The 18,352-nt window shown below is 49.0% G+C and overlaps 1 protein-coding gene and 1 long non-coding RNA gene across 5 annotated transcripts in view; one reads left to right on the plus strand and one right to left on the minus strand.

Annotated features, from left to right (window-relative positions):
• Afap1 (actin filament associated protein 1) overlaps positions 1 to 12,139 on the minus strand; it is a 113,275-nt gene extending 101,136 nt beyond the window's left edge. For 3 of the 4 annotated variants that reach the window (XM_087582142.1, XM_087582143.1, XM_087582141.1), the window contains exon 1: positions 11,984 to 12,102. The gene's annotated coding sequence lies outside the window, so the exon portion shown is untranslated. 4 annotated transcript variants of the gene reach the window in all.
• Positions 12,140 to 12,293: 154 nt separating this feature from the next.
• On the plus strand, positions 12,294 to 15,702 carry LOC134481855 (uncharacterized). Its single transcript, XR_015637112.1, has 3 exons — positions 12,294 to 13,397; positions 13,507 to 13,582; positions 15,119 to 15,702. It is a non-coding gene; the product is annotated as an uncharacterized LOC134481855 (long non-coding RNA).
• Positions 15,703 to 18,352: the final 2,650 nt, after the last annotated feature.

Genomic DNA, 18,352 nt, shown 5'->3' on the forward strand with positions numbered 1-18,352 from the left:
CCGTCACATGGCAGAGCCTCCTCATAGCCGGCTTCACCTACCTGTGATGCCTCTTTGTCAGTGTACAAAAAAAATCAGCAACATCTTGAAACGGGGAATTTTGGACTGGACAAGAGAGATGCAGACAATTTCCCCCAAGAAACCACAAGTGACCCATGGGGGAGGCTCCGGCTGCTATAAATACTGAGTGGCAAAAACTGATGTCATGCCTTTCAGACAGGGGCTGCCACATGAAGCCAGGCGGGCAAGCAGCGCACAGTAGTGCAGCCACAGCAAATCGAGTTGTCTCAGAAAGACTTCTCAGGGCTGGGGAGCCCCAGGCTCTGGTCCCCCTGCACTGACAAGTGTTTCAGCCCCACTGTCTCATGAGTAGAAGTGCATTTTCAGATCTGTACACACACACAAAAAAATTTTTTTAAATAGTGTCTACACCTGAAGTTTGCACTGTAGGAGAGGGAATGGGAAACAGCTCAGCCAGGAAAGCCATGCAAGCTGGGGATGAGGGCAGGGGTGAGACATAGTTCCATCTCCCCCACCCATGTGATGGTACACTCTTACAACAACAATAACAACAAGACAGGGTGATTACAGCTGCCAGTGCCTAGGGTAGAGACAGAAAGACCCTGGGGCTTAAAGGACAGACAGTCTGCCCAAATTGGTGAGCCCCAGGTTCAATGAGAGACTTTGTCTCCAAAACTAAGTTGGATGACTCCTGAGAAGCACCTGGGGTTGATCTGTGGTCTCTACATTGTGCACTTGAGAGCATGCACATGAATCTATGAGCACACGCACACACACACACACACACACACACACACACACACACACATACACATACACACACATACACACACATATATACATACACACACATACATACACACACATACACACACATACACACACATACGCACACACATGTACACACATACACACGCGCGCACACACACACACACACACACACACAAAATCAATCATTAAATAAATAAATGTGAGTAAACTCAGGAGTTATTGACCAGTCACAGCAATGTATCCGTCTAACAATGTAGCAGTGCAGGAAGCAAACAAATTCTGAAACTATGAAACAAACTCCGGGCCTAGTCTAACACATACTATGAGACCCAGCCAATTGTGGTAACACCTCCTTTTTCCACCTGCCTGTGACAGAGAATAAAACATTTGGTCAAGGAAGAGCAACAGGCAGTCACACATACGGAGAATAAAGTAGAATGGTAAAGGGAATCCAGCCATGCCAATCAATACCCTGCATGTGCGCACCCTTCGATTAGCAGTTCCTTCCTTAGGAATTCAGTCCCTGGGCATCGCCATGGAAATCCAGGTGAACTACGAATGCGACAGAATAGGAATGAGCTTTCCGGGATGGTCCAGGGAGACTCTATGGTGACACTGTGAATAAACACGCTCCTCCACAATGAACACAGCCTCCTGCACACATCCAAAGGAAGTGGCAAGTTACCTTGAGAACGAGCTTAGTGTCAAGTCATTCGACACAAGTCATTCGAATCAAAGCTTTATCACAGCTGCAAAAATCTAATACGGTCGAGCAGGCCTGAGCGCTGCACTAGTCAAGCTCGGGGGTGAGTGCTGTCGAAAGAGGCATGGCTGAAGGTGTGTGGGTGCTCTCAGAGGCAGCCCCAACCTGGACAACAGAGAGCGATGCTGACGGCTTGACCATGGGAGACGATGGAAGAGCGGGAGCAGCACGTGCCCAGAACAGGGACACTGAAAAGAGCAAGCCACTGAGTGCCACTCCTAGACTGAGCTTTAGAAAAAAGGCTGAAGCTGCTGGCTCGATTACCAAGTGGATGACGGTGACTCAGAAGCTGAATGCTAATAACTCGGAGTCCGCACCCAGATTGTGAGCCTTGAGCCAGGCCGGCAAACTCTACCCTGCACCTTAACAAAGGACGAGACAAGGATGCTAGAGGCACAAAGAAAGTCACACCACGTATAACTTAGCTGTAGATCACCATCGGGGAAAGAGAAGACGGGAAGCCGTCAGATGCAGGCAGCCTGATTTCATTCCTCCATCTTTAACAGACAAAGGAATGTAGCGCCGGATCTATTTTTAGGACACTATCAATATTCTAGAACCCTGTCTATATCCGTCCGCCAGCTGCCATAACAAAATCTCGCACTCTGCATGGCTTAAGAACAACAGAGATCTATTTCTCATCGTCTCGAAGATGGGATGTCTGACTCCTAGAGAGGCCATTCTTTCTGCCCTGCAGACAGCCACCTTTCTCATACGTCAAGGAGAGAGGCAGAGAATGCCTTCTTGTGCCCCTTCCTGTCAGGGAACTGACCTCATCAGAAACCCCGCCACCTTCATCTAGCCCTTGATTTGCAGAGCCCCCACCTTCTGGTAACATCCATCACACCAGTGTTGGCATTCATCCTTAGAGTGGGAGAGCGCACAAGGCCCAGTCCCCTCCTTTCAGTAATGCCTAAAACAGAAGGAAAAGGACAGGCACCTGATGTAGCACAAGCCAGCAGCACACTGATCTTTGTGTTATCTGATGACAACTGGCAATAGAGGATGTAAGCTCTCAGCTTCCTGCTCCAGCCACCATGCCTGCCACTGAGTACCCTGCTTCCTACTGCAATGGTCTCTTATCCCTCTAGACCCAGAAGCCCAAACAAGCCTTCCATCTACAAGCTTCCTCCTCGGCCATGGTGGTTTATCACAGCCACAGAAAAGTACTAAAAGGGCATTGTTCGTCTGTGCATCATGTGTGTGTCATGTATGCAGAGGCCACAACGGGGCTCCAAGAAGTACAGTTACGGATGGTTGCAAGTCGCCCTGCGGTGCTGGGAACTAAACTTGGGTCCTCTGCGAGTACCCTTCACCGCTGAGCCATCTCTCCAGCCCCAAAGAACACTGTGTTCTGTTTCCAACATCTCTGAATACCAGACCGTCCACACACATACACACCAGCGAGATCCCTTCCAGATCTCGAACCTCACAGAAACCTCTGTACCAACAACCAAGGTCGTCACAAAAGGAACTGCACTGGAGAGGTGACAATCCTAAGGTGACATAAAAATTCAAAAATGCATACATTTTACACGCAAGCTAGAAAATAAAATAGCTGTTTTTAAAAAAAATTAACTAAATCCTTGAAATCAGGATGTTTCAAGGACTTCATGAGCGTGCATGGGTGTGTGTGTGTGTGTGTGTGTGTGTGTGTGTGTGTGTGTGTGTGTATGTACACCACATACCTCCACCCTTCAAAAACTATAATGGAGTTTTCGAAATTTAAAACAATGATAAAAACTTCATACGAGGATCTAGAGAAAAAGTTGGAAGAATCTTCCCAAAAGGAAACGCATGATGCTTCAAGAGCGCCATGGGCACAGCTGCCTCCCTGTTATCTCCAGACATCCACAACAGTTGAGCTTGGTAAGCCCCATTGTTCCAACATGGAGGCTGATTGACTGACTGCTTACTTGATTAGTTCAGTCTCTACCACCACCCCAGGCTCCCCAGGGGCTGGGGGTGGAGCTGAGAATCTCCACCCTCATTCTGTCCCTGAAGCTCCTGGCTGTGGGCCCCAGCCTGAGGCCTCCAGTCATCTAGCTGTTACACAATGCTATCACTCCGGTGAAGTACTGGTGTGGAGGAAAGATGTTCCTATCACCTCCAGGCATTCCGAACCAAGAATCAAAACTAGAACCAAGTCCACATTTCCTTATTCTGTACAACTACCTCACAAGACTATTCTTGGGAGGCTGGAAGAGCAAAGAAGTAGGCATTGGAAGTTGAGGACAGAGTGGGTGACCCCAACCCCACCACTTCCACAGTCCCACTCTGTGTTCTCCCTTTCTCATCCTTCTCCCACTTCCTGCTTCCCTCCTCTCCCTCTTCACCCAGTCCCCCCACTACTCCTCCTCTCTTCCCTCCCCTCTTTCTCTCTCCCCTCCTCAGCTAAAACCTTCAAAGTGGCGGCCCTTAGGGATAGGGCTGGAGTGGAGAAGGATAGGGTTGACTGCTCTGTTTTTGTTTCATGCTTTGAAGAACTTTTGACTCTTAAAACCATGTGCTTGTGTAACTATGTTTAAAATGGGTATTTAATGTTTAAACAAAATCTGAGCCTTGACCGAGAAGAAGACCATACCAAGTATGCATTCCTAAGCTTTGGGGAGCCTAGCCACTTTGAAGACACTTTGTGTGGAAAGCTGTAAATCCCAGACCCAGGAAAAACACACCCAACACGGGAAACATCTGCCCAGGAGACGAGAGCATTCCTAAATCCACCAAGCTCGGGTTCTATCTTAAAAGTAAGGGTTCTGGGGGTTTTTTTTTGTTTTTGTTTTTTCTTCGCTTGTTTTTCCTTATGAAGGTTAGGGTGGAACCCAGGCCATCCTGCACCCTAGGCAAGCACCCCGCTGCTGAGCTGCACCCCAGCCCAGGTTCCAGTTTCTCATAAAATTCCTACCAGAGCAATGCTGACCTTTACCACACAGGGATGGGGGTGGGCAGGGAATTGTGCTTAAATTCGATGGGCAGGGCCATGCTTGGTCTTACAATTGGTGGTCCTGCTTAAGTGTCTCCTTGCCCAGAGGCACACTGGCTCAAATTAATGAGACCCCAGGCTTCATTTACTGGCTTCCCTTATGCCTTGAAACAGCGGGTGTGCTGACCCTTTAGAGTGTGACTGTCAGCTGAGCTGACTCATTCCAGCTGAGTCCATTCCAGAAATAAGGGGTCCTCCAGCTAAACCTTGAGAAGGCAAGGTCCCAAATTCCCCACCTGGGTGTTTCTTCCACCAGCAGAATCTCTAAGGATTTCTTGGCAAAACTACTCTCAGCAGGCCACTTTAATGCTCCAAAAACAAGCCGCATGAGGCTGACCTGTCTCCAGTACTGCAAACCTCCACAGAAAGTCAGAACAATATGTCTTTGTTTTTGAAACAGGGTCTTCCTATGCAACCTGGCCTTAAACTCCCAATATGGGCCAGGTTGGCCTAGAACTGACATCCTGCCTCTGCCTCTGCCTCTCAGGTAAAAGGGTTTGTCACAAAATCCTGACATCCTGGGTTTGATCCTCTGCTTCCAGGCTGTGTCTGGAAAGAACAAACCAACTCTTGAACTCATGAGAATTGTCCTCTGTGTGAGCAAACACACACACACACACACACACACACACACACACACACACACACACCCCACATGCTTACACCCACAAACAGAACGGAATCTTCATGTGCCTGACAGTTGGTTTAAACCGCTGGTGACTCGATTTACATGACCATGAATGGAAAGTAACACTGCAACATCACAAGATGCTGCAGTAAGACGACCAGGTGACTTCGGGGGACACAATGACTGACCCCCATAGACACTCATGCCAAACCCTAGACCTGTAACTGTCCGAGTACACAGCAAACTGGCTCTTCCTCTCTTATCCAGGTGGTCAATTGGACATATCAGCCTTCAGATCAACTTTGGAACTTTCTCTGCGTAGAAATGCAACGTGCATAAGGGTGTCTTACAGCTTCAACAGAGGCTCTGACGGTCACATGGTAGCAAAGGGAGGAAGGGAAAAAGGGAGGAAGGGAGGTAAGAAGGAAGGGATGGAAGAAGGAAGGAAGGAAAGGAAAGGAAAGGAAAGGAAAGGAAAGGAAAGGAAAGGAAAGGAAAGGAGGAAGGGCCTTTCAGAGTGAATGGTGGTCCCCAGTTGATAGAGAACGTGGTCCTGGGGTTGCAAGAAACTCCTAATAGCCAATGAGACACTGAGCCTGGAAGCAATTCTTCTAGAGCTAAAAACACTCCCTGGCCAATTTCTGCCAAGCAACAGTGTGAGATGGTGTGTGTATGTTGTTTGACGAAGTTAGTGAACTGACAAAGAGTAGCCAGTAGTGTGGCATTCAGTAACCCTGAGAAGCAGGGCTGGGACTGGAATTCTTTCCCTTCCTTTTTCTCTTTCTTACTCTCTCTCTCTCTCTCTCTCTCTCTCTCTCCCTTCCTTCCTTCCTGTCTGTCTGTCTTTCTGTCCTTTTTTCTTTCTTTCTTTCTTTCTTTTCAAGACAAAGTTTCTCCCCTGGCTGTTCTAGAACTTACTTTGTAGATCAGGCTGGCCTCTAACTCACAGAGACCAGCCTGCCTCTGCCTCCAAGTGCTGGGATTAAAGGCTGTGTGTCCCACTACCACCTGATGAGATTTCATTTAATAGCAAAGCAAAGCACTTACTTGCCTTGCAAGCCCAGGGTCCTGGGTTCAGTCACACAAGCGTTCATGTACACATGCGCGCACATGCGCGTGCGCACACACACACACTTACACACACACATACACACTCCACAAAAGAGAGGGATAGCCACATTCCATCCAAAACAACAGATCACAGTTTTCACCGCAGTCACAGATTTTAGGGATTCCGAATTGTCCAGAACACTACGAAATTTACATTTCCCATCATGCACTGCCTTTCCTTTACCAGTCCAGCATTGCCAGTGTTTCGGGAAATTCAACCATCAAACCCCCATAGGAAACTCCAGCTGCTGGACTGAGTCACTGGTCACAGCGCTGAGCCACAGCACTGCGCTTTCCCACACCGCAGGAATTCTGTATGTCTGTTGATGCTGCATAGGCTGCTGTACATTATTATCTGCGTTTCTCAACAGACATTCTTTGAGGCCCACTGCTGAGCTTGTGAGCCTCTGTGTTCTCTTGTTGTAATGTTAGAGCAACAAAAGTGTTCAGTTGAAATTGGTGAAGAAATGGGGGCAGGACTGACAGCTGGCCCTGGGACAGTCAATGTATGGCTGCCAAGATGGCCTGGGGAGAAGGATCCAAGCAAACCTCCTGCTGCAAGAGCTGGACTTATTCCGATACTTGCCCCTCACTAGGAGGATACCGAGTTGCACCAAATGGCTGCTTCCCTGGCCTTGACCTCTGACCATCCTGACCTTTGCCTTCCTGAATCTCCAGTCAGGTCCCTTAGGAGCCAAAAGATCAAGAAAGAAATCAGCCATTAAAGGAAGGTGCTTATGGCTCTGAACTGTTACAGAATCCATCAGAAGCTCACACACACACACACACACACACACACACACACACACACACACACACACACGTTTTCATATAAACCATATAAAACCGGAATTCGAACTTAATGATTTCCCCAAAACGCCTACCAAATGATAGTGATCATTCAGGATGTAAAACAATGCTAAGTTTCCTGGCACTGAATCCAGGTCTCTAGTGTGTGTCTAGAAAAGCAGAGAAAATGAAGCCTTAATGCTGCGTGCTCTTATAACTTAGACAACATAGGATTTTACATCTTAAAAAAAATCCTTTCTATTTGTAATTGCATTGAATCTTCCAAATAATAATAATAATAACAACAACAACAACAATATTTTTAAAGCATTATTACTAAGATTTAACACGCTTGCACAAATCAGGGAACTGAAGCTGAGAGAACCTAACTTAAAAAGCCAAAAACTAACTCAAGTCCCCTCCTGGAGAACTACAGGAAGTAATCTTTAACCCACTCACATCTACATCCTGTCAACACACAGAAAGGTTCTGGGCCTAAATACAGTAACGGACACAGGAATCTAGTGGAAAAGGTGACCTGGGAAACCCTGAGTGTAGTGACACCATAGCTATAGACATACCATCTGAAAAAAAGCAATCATACGGGGGTTGGGGATTTAGCTCAGTGGTAGAGCGCTTGCCTAGCAAGTGCAAGGCCCTGGGTTCGGTCCCCAGCTCCGAAAGAAAAGAAAAGAAAAAAAAAAAAAAGCAATCATACGCTGTGATGTGAGGGCTACATGGTGATGACTTACAGAACTGTAGAATAAGGGACGTGACATCATGGTTTAAAACCCTCGTGGCAGCCACAGAAATCGCCAGACACGGCTGGGAGCAGACAGGTGGCACCTAAGGTATTTGGTTCGTTCAGTGATGGGCGAACATGGGCAAGAGGACAATAGGGAAGAAGTCGAGATCTACACCATCCCTGTGCAGTCTCTCCACAGAGACCTCTATCACTTCATCTGGACAGAAATCAGGCAGCTATCATTGAAAGATACTCATCGCAATGAGCCCGAGTAAGCTAGAGTTCAAGTTAAATATCGAAAAGAAAAAAGAAAAGAAAACCACAGAGAAGATCTAGTGGAACTTTAAAGTGCTTCATAAAGGGGTTGGGGATTTAGCTCAGTGGTAGAGCGCTTGCCTAGGAAGCGCAAGGCCCTGAGTTCGGTCTCCAGCTCCGAAAAAAAAGAACCAAAAAAAAAAAGTGCTTCATAAAGTAAATGTCCCCAACACAGCAAAGCACCTGGAGTACTGAATAGAGGAAAGAGATTCAATAAAAGGGGATATGTTGCAGTCAGGAACATCACCCCTAGGCAGAAAGAACTGCCACCATTGACTTTCAATCCCTGTCCTTATCTAGACAGTAGAGAGGACTGTGTCCTTTCTATACACAGACACCCAGTCAGAAAACACTATGCAGGCTGAATGCCTACCTCACCACAGATGCACGGACTAGCACAGAAGGGTTGGCTTCTGCTCCTTAGAGCTGACCTCCTCCACCAATCCCTTAACATGTGATGTCCCTTGCTAAACAGACTAAGATTAAATGAGCCTTTCAACATTTAGACAGAGCCCAGGACATCTACTAGGGGTATTCTCAAGATTCCACTTGTTTCAGAGCCTCTCGAATAAAAGCCCGGCTATGGATTGGGACCTGGAAACACACAGTTGGCAGGCTCCATCCAACTACACACCAACAGATGCTCTTGAAAACAGATCTGCACCCAACAGCTTCATTAAGGGAGGAATAGGATACAGTGGAGATGCAAACAAAACACAATTATAAAGGATTCAAAGGGGCTGGAGCAGTGCTTTGAGGGTAAGAGAGTGTAAGGGCTGAGAGACAGTTCATGGTCAAGGATGCTTGCTGCTCATGGAGTTTGGTTTACGGCACCCACATCAGGAGGCTCCCATCTCCCTGAAACTGCAGATCTAGCAGATCTGATGCCCTCGTCTGACCTCCAAAGGCATTCCATGTATACATGCACATACACATGCACATTCTTGAGTGAGCTCACGCCCATCTCTCTCTGGCGGGGGGGGGGGGGGTAGGGGTGTGTAAATCCTTAAAAAGGCCAAAAACAAATTTTAACTTTTCAAAAAGTGTGCAAGACAACACCAAAAAGTGCAAGCTTCCGTCATACACACTTGTCCCATACACTGATGACCTACCCAACCTTTTTAAATTTTATTTTCTTTTACCTAATGTTTATGGGTCTTTCGCCTCCATGCATCTGTCATTCCACAAGCACACAGGGTCCACAGAGGCCAGAGATGGCATTGGGTGCCCTGGAGCTAGACCATTTGGGTGTAGGACTCAAGCCCTGGGTCCTCTGCTTGAGCAGTCAGCAACCTTGCCCACGGACCGTCTCTCAGTCCTTGGCTCCACCTTTGTAAAAAGAAACTGAGAAGCAAGGAAGTAGCTCGCTCTTTAGACTACATTTTTCAAATATCTCCTTTATATCTTTGCCATAGGCCAACTTCCTTCTGCTATATTTGGTTAAAAGAATGAAGGGTTTAGGGCCAAGAATGTTCCCTAAAAGTGTTTAGTTTAAGACCTTCAAAGGTGAGAAGGCTAAAACCTAGAAGAGAAACCACCCAGGAAGGACAGTACTCAACTTCAGGGACAAAATTAGACTCAACGAATTCTGTTCATGTAGTTTACATCATAAAAAAAACTCAGTCAGACAGGTTTAAAAAAAAACCTTTAATATCTTTGGAGAGTCAAGGCTTTGTAGCTCTAAAACAACATGAAAATACCTGGATTCATGGTGTAGACAAAGGCCCTCTCATTTGGCCCCACCTCCTGCCTGCTCCCGGGAACAAACTGAGTCTGTGTCTTTCAGATTGTTTTTTTTTTTTTTTTCCCCAAGCTATGATAGGTCCTTTTGGCCCAAACTCACAATGTCCCTGAGCTCACAAGGTAAGTCCTGAAGGACAGGACTAATACAGAAAGGCTCAGAGAGAAAGTGTGGTGAGGCAGAGGCTTGCCATAGCTCAACACCCAGAGCTGAGCTCGTGCAAGTGCAGAAGAGGAGAGGACAGAGACTAAACCTAGATCTTACAATCGGACAGGGATGGCTCTCAGCTCAGTCTTGTATCCTATCCCTGCTATTAGCGTCGGGCTCTCTTTTAGGACAAATTGTGGGTTGCTTATTGAAACTCCTTGTTCCAACTGCAGCCTGCCCTCTCCCCACAAAAAATCAAAACACTGCCTTGACTTCACACATACAATCGCCCACGCATGTGCACACACACACACACACACACACACACACACACAAATCATTCTTGTTACATGACAAGTGGGTTTTAAAATGCTTGAAGAAGCAGTATCTAAATGAATGGCTTCCACATTAGTTAGTACTGAGGAGGGCCCAGACTGAGGGGCAGCATCAGGTCCCCTCCCTAGACCTCACCCCAGGGCTGCCTTCATAAATCTGATCTCCAACTGTAACTGCTTTGGCTTAGTTCCCTGGGTGTGGATTTTCTTGATTCAAACGCATTCTGCAGCCCGCCAAGTTCTTGGGAGAGTTTCCTCCACTTGCCAGGCGCTGGCTGGGAGTTACAAAGTCAACTCTCTGGCTTTCCAGATTTTTTTTCTTCCCAACGGAAGAAATCAAGAAGCTGAGGGCAGAGAGGCTCTGCTCCCTCCAATCAGCACCCGCCTCTGGGTCGCCAGGCCTAGAGCTGGAGTAACAATCTCCATGGCTGGACTCACAGCTCCCACCACAGTGACAGCCCTACACTCCCCAGGGACCCGCAGGGTGAGGGACACATTCGCAGGCAGGCTACTCCAGAGCCCGTGTGGCGCTTCCCCCTCCCCCGCTCCAGCTCACTGAGTAAAGACAATACGAAAACACTGAAGAGCGCGGGTGGCAGTCGGTCCACCACCTTAAACCAACTGCGCCCAGTACGCACAGGGCTTCGCTCACCTCACCTAAACACCAGTGCCCAATGCACACCCAAAGCGGGGACCAGGGCTGAATGGGCAAAGCCTGGGTCGACAAGCCATGGGACACAGGACCAGGATCCCATGCGCGCGTGTCCACGCTGTCACCCTCACGGACACACGAAATCGTACCAATACAGGGACCTTCCCACTCGCCAAGCCACCCTACACACTTATGTCCACGTAGTTACCTCCGGAGCCATCCACATCACATAGGGAAACAGAAAGGCTCCCTCACGCAAGGGTCCCCCCCAACACCACCAGGTCACTCTTGGTGACAATCAACCATCTACACCCAAGAGGGCCGGAAAAGAGCCCACTGGTAGGGCGAACAGGACCTGGAGGCGCAGAGCCCTCTGTGCCACCGGCGGCGAGACAATGCCAGGGCGCACGGACTCGTGTGTGCTCCGGTCCATCCGGGTCGGTCCTCTCCGGGTTCCCATCCCTCCGGAGGGGAAGGCAGCGGTCACCAACCCAGCAACGCACGCTCTGACCCGCTTCAGCCGACCGCCGAGCCAGGAACCCCACTTCAGCCTCAGCGGCTGTCCTGTAAGTCCAAGTATGCGGTCTGCCCTTGTCCGATGTTGGGAGATCTTCGAGCAGTTCCTGGAAAACCATCCCTGCCCGCTGACCCTGCCCAGTTCTGTCTGGGGACCCTGCAGGGCCTCGGGGATCCTACCTGGCCCTGGGGACTCTGACCGCCAGGGACCCAACTTAGCTCTGGAGACCCCGTCCAGCCCTGTATAGAGACCCTGCCCTGTCCAGAGACGCTGCCTTGTCAGGAGTCCCTGGTCAACCCCGTCTAACACCCTGAAGGGCCTCGAGGACCCTACCCGGCCGTGGAGACCCTGCCCAGCCTTGTCTGGGGACCCTGCCCGGCCCAGGGCATCCAGCTTGGGGACCTTGTCCAGGGACATCGTGGGACACCTGGCCCCCGCTCCTGGTTCAAAGTCGCCGCCGCCTCACCTCAGGATTCAGTGGCTCGTGAGCGCAGGACGGCCGAAAGGAGCGCAGACCGCGGAGCGTCCGCTGCCTCAACAATGGAGCCCGGGGCGGGGCCCTGCGCAGCTCAGCGATCTCAGTCTGGACCCGGAGCCCAGACACCGCTGGTGCGAGCTGCGGCTGGAGGACTCTGCGCAGGCGCGATAGGCCCCGCCTGTCTCCATAGCCCCGCCCCCTGGGCAGAAAGGACCCGCCCTCTAGCCAATGGTGAGGAAGCTGGGGAGAGGGGGCGGGGCCAGAAGGAACAAAGAGAGGCTGGGCGGGGCCGCGGGTCGGAGCCCGCACCCCGGACTCTGTGCTGACCTGGTTTTGGGCTGGGCTCAGCGCCCACGTGGACTCGGTTCAGCGGTACTCAGTGCTCATCTCAAAGCTAGAATATTGGTTCTAAAGGAAAACTGAGGCTCAAGGAACAATATCTCCTGCCATCCGAATTACAATCTTCATAGCCTGTCCGTCTTCTGGCCACTCAGCAAACATTTCGAGGTGTGTCGGTATTGTTAGGAAAGAAAGAGAAAAAAAACTCCCTTTAGGTGCTGTACCGAGCTGGTCTGTCTCTCTGTCGCACTTCGGGAGCCCAGTATTAATCTAGTCCCTTTCTGCTCAGAGCCTTGATTTTTCTTTTTTCCATCCCCTCCACCAGGCATGACTCCTATTCTACCTACCATTTCCATTTATCCATATCTGAATTATCTTTAAAACCTGCCCAAGCTTTAGAAAACTGTTCTGGAAGGTATCTCTACAACATTCGTGGATTTCCCTCTATTCCACAACCTGTCCCTCCTCCCCTCCAAGACTTCCCCTCTGCCTCTGACACGAGGCCTTGTGATCAGGGCTTGAGCCAATAACATCCTTCTCTTGGCATGGATACCCTCACCAGAAGCCTGTATCCACTGCAGGACCCAATCCAACCATCAGTGACTTCCACCAGACCTCAGTTAGACTGCCCAAAAATTACAAACCTCTTAACTTCCAGAGATAGGCCAGCCTGCCCTTCCTAGGTGAGACTCCTCAGTGCACACTAGAGTCTGGGTAGAGCCTCAGTCCTCCTGTCAGACTCTCCGAGCCAACAGATGATCTGCTTGCCTAGACACTGGGCCCCCTTGGTACAGCCCTTTCCTCGTGAGAGAAGAACTAGCCTTGGGGATGGTTTTAATTGGTGTGGTTAGTGTTCATTGTCAACTTGATGGGACAGCCTGGAAAGGATTACCCCATATCGGGGCATGCACATACAGAGAGCAGTTACCTAGATTTTGGTTAAGGTGGGAAGACTAATAAACACTAAAGGCAGGTAGCACCAGTCACTGGGCTCAGGCCTTGGTCTGTATGAAAAGGAGATTGCAGCCGAGGACAGGTGTTCATCGACCTGGGCTTCTTGAAGGTGAGTGTGGTGTGACCAGCGGCCTCCAGCTCCTGAACCACAGCTAGAGAGCTGTGGGCCAAAAGAAACCTTTCTTTCCTAAGTTGCTTTCGCCCGGGTATTTTATCAGTGCAAGAGAAATAACTAAGACGCTCCGGAACACCATCCTGCTGTAAGAGCCAGTGCTGGGACAAAGAAGAAGAATGGTGAGTTGCCATGTTCAAAAACGGGAGTAGTTGTGTTTGGGGAAAGGTAGGAAAGGAGGAAAATAAAGGGAATCAAGAAAGAGGGGAGGGGAGGAGAAGGCAGGTGGTGTGAGGGCAGGAGAGGTGGCTGTTACGGCCTGGGACATTTTCTTTTCCTTTCTTTTTTCTTTTTCTTTTTTTTTTCCGGAGCTGGGGACCAAACCCAGGGCCTTGTGCTTGCTAGGCAAGCGCTCTACCACTGAGCTAAATCCCCAACCCCTGGCCTGGGACATTTTAAGAACAGAAATGTCTAAAGGCCAGTCACTCCAGCCTGTGTTACCCTGTCATCCTGAGCTGTCGTCCAGTGGCCTGAGCCCTGTTTCGTAGGAGGGTTGGGGGGTAACTGGTTCTGGCTGGAGGTGAGAAAGGGGTTAGCTATAAAAGTGTCCTCCAGAGCATTGTGCACTATTTTATCTGGAGCTCAAGCAGTTCAATCCAACCAAGCATTAGAACCGGCTTTTTCTACGATGACAGAGCCCGCTGGCATCTGCGTGGATTTCTGGTCAGCTCACTCCACAGCAATTAAATGTAGATGTAGACAGTGCCCCAGGCTCCAAACATAACCGCAGATATTTCCTTCTAAAATGAATCACAACTCATGAAAAATACCTTTACTTATTTATTTTTGAGCCCTCTGTACTGACTCTGGGTCTTTGCTGCACTGCGGGAGGGGGACATTAATCTCTTCCCTGGCTCCGAGGTCAGGTCACCTCCTCTTCCTTCACACTCAGGCTTCCTCCTTGAGAACCTGAGCAAGGGACCAGAAGACCTCTGAGGCTCATCTCACGCATGTGCCTTGGCTTTTCTGAGGACCACAATTAGTTTAGTTAGGCTCTCCATCCGTCCTCTGTCTCACACCCATTTGGCCAAGGTTGATCTGCATTGGTAGGTGAGCCGTGCTTCTGGATAGACACACAGATGCATGCAAGTAGTTCGCTTGTGGCCGCTCCCCCCTCCCAACATCCACCCCAAATGATGGCTACACTGCATGCATCAGTCCGTGTTGGGAGACTTTGACCCTTGTATGAAAAGGTAGAAAGGAGAGTGTCAGAAACAGAGGGCGGGGTCTGGAGCTCCACACTTCCAGCTTGAGTTCTGTGACTCCCCCAAACTGCAGAGCTATTAGTTCTGCTGCCTAGCGTGTGCGTGTGTGCGCGTGCGAGTGTGTGCGCGTGTGTGCACGTGTGTGTTTGTGTGTATTTGTGTGAGTGCACACATGTTTATACAGAGGGTAAGGGAAATAAATGATGGCTCATTATCCTCCTCTTGTAATCTGGCTGGCCAAAACAATTAATTAATTAATTAATTTCAACAAGTTCCCAACTGACTTTGAACTCTGTACTTACCAGGGATGGCCCTGAATTCCCAATCCTTTTGCCTCATCATTAGAGATGACAGAGGTATGAGGAGTCACCATGCGCAGCTCAGTTTCTCTCTGTCTTTCTTAAACTTATTGATTTATGTATATGAGTGCTGTGTTTGCATGTACACCTGCAGGCCAGAAGAGGACATCGGATCCCACTACAGATGGTCGTGAGCCATGAGCCATGGTTGCTGGGAATTGAACTCAGGACCTCTGGAAGAGCAGCCAGTGCTCTTAACCGCTGAGCCATCTCTCCAGCTTAGTTTCAGGGAGACAGCATTGTAGGTTCTTATTCTTTTCGAATCCCAGTGCAATGTGTACATTGTCTTCCTTTAATTACATTTCGCACAACACACCCCCAAATCTAACAGGACTCCTGTGAATGCTGGCAAAACCACGACATCATGCTTCATTGCTCCCTGGAACAATGCAACAAATGGTTGTTTGTCTAATTCAAGCAATATGTGTAAGCTGTGTTGATTATACAATCCCACTTCCAGTTTCTAGGGTTTAGTGATTCCCCCAGGGCTGAAGAGGTGGCTCAGTCATTAAGAATGTGCACCTTCGATCAGAGGATCAGAGTTCAGAATTCAGTTGAGGCAGCTTACAAACGCCTGTAACTCCAGCTCAGTGATTCTCAATCTTCCTGATGCTGTGACCCTTTCATACACTACCTCCTGTTGTGGTGACCCCCAATCATAAAATCATTTTGTTGCTATTTCATGACTGTAATTTTTGTATGGTTATGAATCGTGATGAACATATCTGATACGCAGAATTTCTAACATGTGGCCCACAAAAGGGTTGAGAACTACTGCTCCAGCTCCAAGGGATCCAACGCCCCCTTCTGGCCTCCATGAGTATCTGCACAGATGCACACGTTGAAGTAAAGCTTTCCCAACGGTACATAGCTAATAGCACATGGTCTGTAGAGATGTTTATGTGATATATCTTACTTGTAATCCCAAAGGGGAGAAAGCAGAGGCAGGGGCATTCCCAGTACTTTCTGGCCAGTCAGCCTAGCCTAATCAGTGAGCCACAGTGATGAGAGACCCTGTCTCAACAACAATGAGGAAACGGCAAGTCTGCAGAGAGATGGTACAGTGGTTAAGAACACTGGCTGCTTGCTCTTGCAAAAGACCCAGGTTTGGTTCCCAGCACCCACACAGCAGCTCATAACCATCTGTAACTCCAGTTCCATGTGATCACTGCCTCTTCTGACTTCCAAAGGCACCAGCCACACACATGCTGCACAGACATACATGCAGGCAAAACACTGACATGAATAAATAAATCTTCTTTTTAAAAAAGAAAAAGAATCAAGTAATGACATCCAAAGTTGACCTCTGACCTCCACACATGCACAGCCACAGCCACACTTACAGTCATTCTGGGAAGCATTAGCAGGTCTTTAGCTCAAGAAGGAGGAGGAGGAGGAGGAAGAAGGAGGAGAAGCAGGAGGAGGAGGGAGGAAGAAGGAAGAGGAAGGAGGAGGAGGAAGGAGGAGGAAGAGGAAGGAGGAGGAGGAAGGAGGAAGAAGAGGAGGAGGGAGGAAGAAGAGGAGGAGGGAGGAAGAAGGAGGAGGGAGGAGGAAGAAGAAGGAGTAAGAGGAAGGAGGAGGAGGAAGGAGATGGAGGAGGGAGGAGGAGGAAGAAGAAAAGAAGAAGAAGAAGAAGAAGAAGAAGAAGAAGAAGAAGAAGAAGAAGAAGAAGAAGAAGAAGAAGAAGAAGAGAAGTAGTCAATGTCATTCCTGAAGCCCAGCTCAGCCCTGAGTGCTCAGGGAAGCACCAACCTCCCTCCCTTTGGTCAGAGGTGGCCTTGTGCTGGGAACAAGTGTCCCAGCTATAACTGAACCAGGCAACCCCATTTAGCCCTTGAACAGAACAGGAAGATAGAGTGCCTAACCCCAACATCCTGTCTGCTTTGGGAGGAGAAGCCTAGTTTCTGGAAGGATCCACATCTCATGTAATTTGCCTGAATCTGAGTGAGTTTGATCTGGCTTCCTTTACCTCTGAAGTGGTAGTTAGGGAAACTGAGAGGGAAGTAGAGCTGACCCAAGCTGGGATCGGGGCTGGCCCAGAGCAGCTCCCAGAGGCCAACACATAGGGATGGCAGCACTGCCCGAGAGGCTCTGAGTGAAGGTAGGGTCAGTAGCCTTGGGAGGGGGCAGGGAAGGGAGGCTGGGGTCAAGACCAGGAGGCTATCTACTGGACAGAGCTGTAGACCTCAGAGACACTTGAGGTCCTTTGTGTCTGGGGTCATCTCAAGACTTAGAGAATCACATGACAAAGGAAAACCACTTGGAGTTGCCACTGCTATTGTCCATGGAACAGTGTTGGGACTAAATTACTGGGACACCAGGTAAATATCTCCTACAGGACCTGGGATGGTGATAGAGTTTTTCTAGTGGGGAGGAAGTCCTCTATGCCTCCTGGTATGTAGGATAATGTCACTAAGCAGGTCAAGGCAGGTACAAAATAGAACGAGGCCTGTCATTGGACAAGAAGGAAGGATGGGCTGGAGAAAAGTTTTAGAGAGGAGGAGGAGGAGACTGGAACCAGGGAGAGAAGGAGGAGCAGAGAGAACATGGAGGCTGATGTTAAGATTCCTCTCTGCACATTTACAGGTTGTTATGAATATTCTTAAGGGATGGATGTGTACAGGGCTTTATATGATTAGGTGGGCAATTATATCTTATTAATCGGATCAAAGGTTATTGCACTGTGTGTTCTTTCATGTGGCAATTTAATTGAATTCAAGAGAGTATGTGGTGGCTGGAGATGCTGGGCTGCCACAGAATTGGGATATGTATGTCTGGCATGGGGGCAACCTGCCTCGAGAACTAGATGGGGAAAGAGATTGTTGCCAGGCTCGGAGAGTAGCCATCAACAGTGAGATATGGGATAGAGCAAAACAGGTGAGATGCTTTGCTGACTGAGATAAACATATCTAACAGATGTCTCAGGACACCATGGTGCCGGATCCAGTGTGGGATAAAAGACAGCATTTATTATAATTTTACAGTAACACTGGTAAGCAGAGGTCATGGGATTATAATCTGCCAACTGACATGGAACAAGTATTGCTTTTGCTTTGCCTTTTGTGGAAGATCGGCGCTCACAGAGCCCAGGTTGGCCTTGAACATCTTTCTGACCTTGCAGCCTGGCATCACGGGTCTAGCTGCATTGTAAGAGGAACGTTGGGATGCAGGGACCCAGAGTTCAGATGCTCAGCACTATGGATCCTGTTAAAGGGCCAGCGGTGTAAATGCTTCCTGCTAAACAGGAACGGCATTGGCCCTGTCCCAAACCAGGGCAGTAGCAACTAAATTCTCTGGGGCTGCCCGGCCACAAGCTGCACGTGACTAC

Source organism: Rattus norvegicus, chromosome 14 (genome assembly GCF_021556685.1).
Source record: "Rattus norvegicus strain SHRSP/BbbUtx chromosome 14, alternate assembly SHRSP_T2T, whole genome shotgun sequence".
In the NCBI taxonomy this organism is placed as follows: domain Eukaryota; kingdom Metazoa; phylum Chordata; class Mammalia; order Rodentia; family Muridae; genus Rattus; species Rattus norvegicus.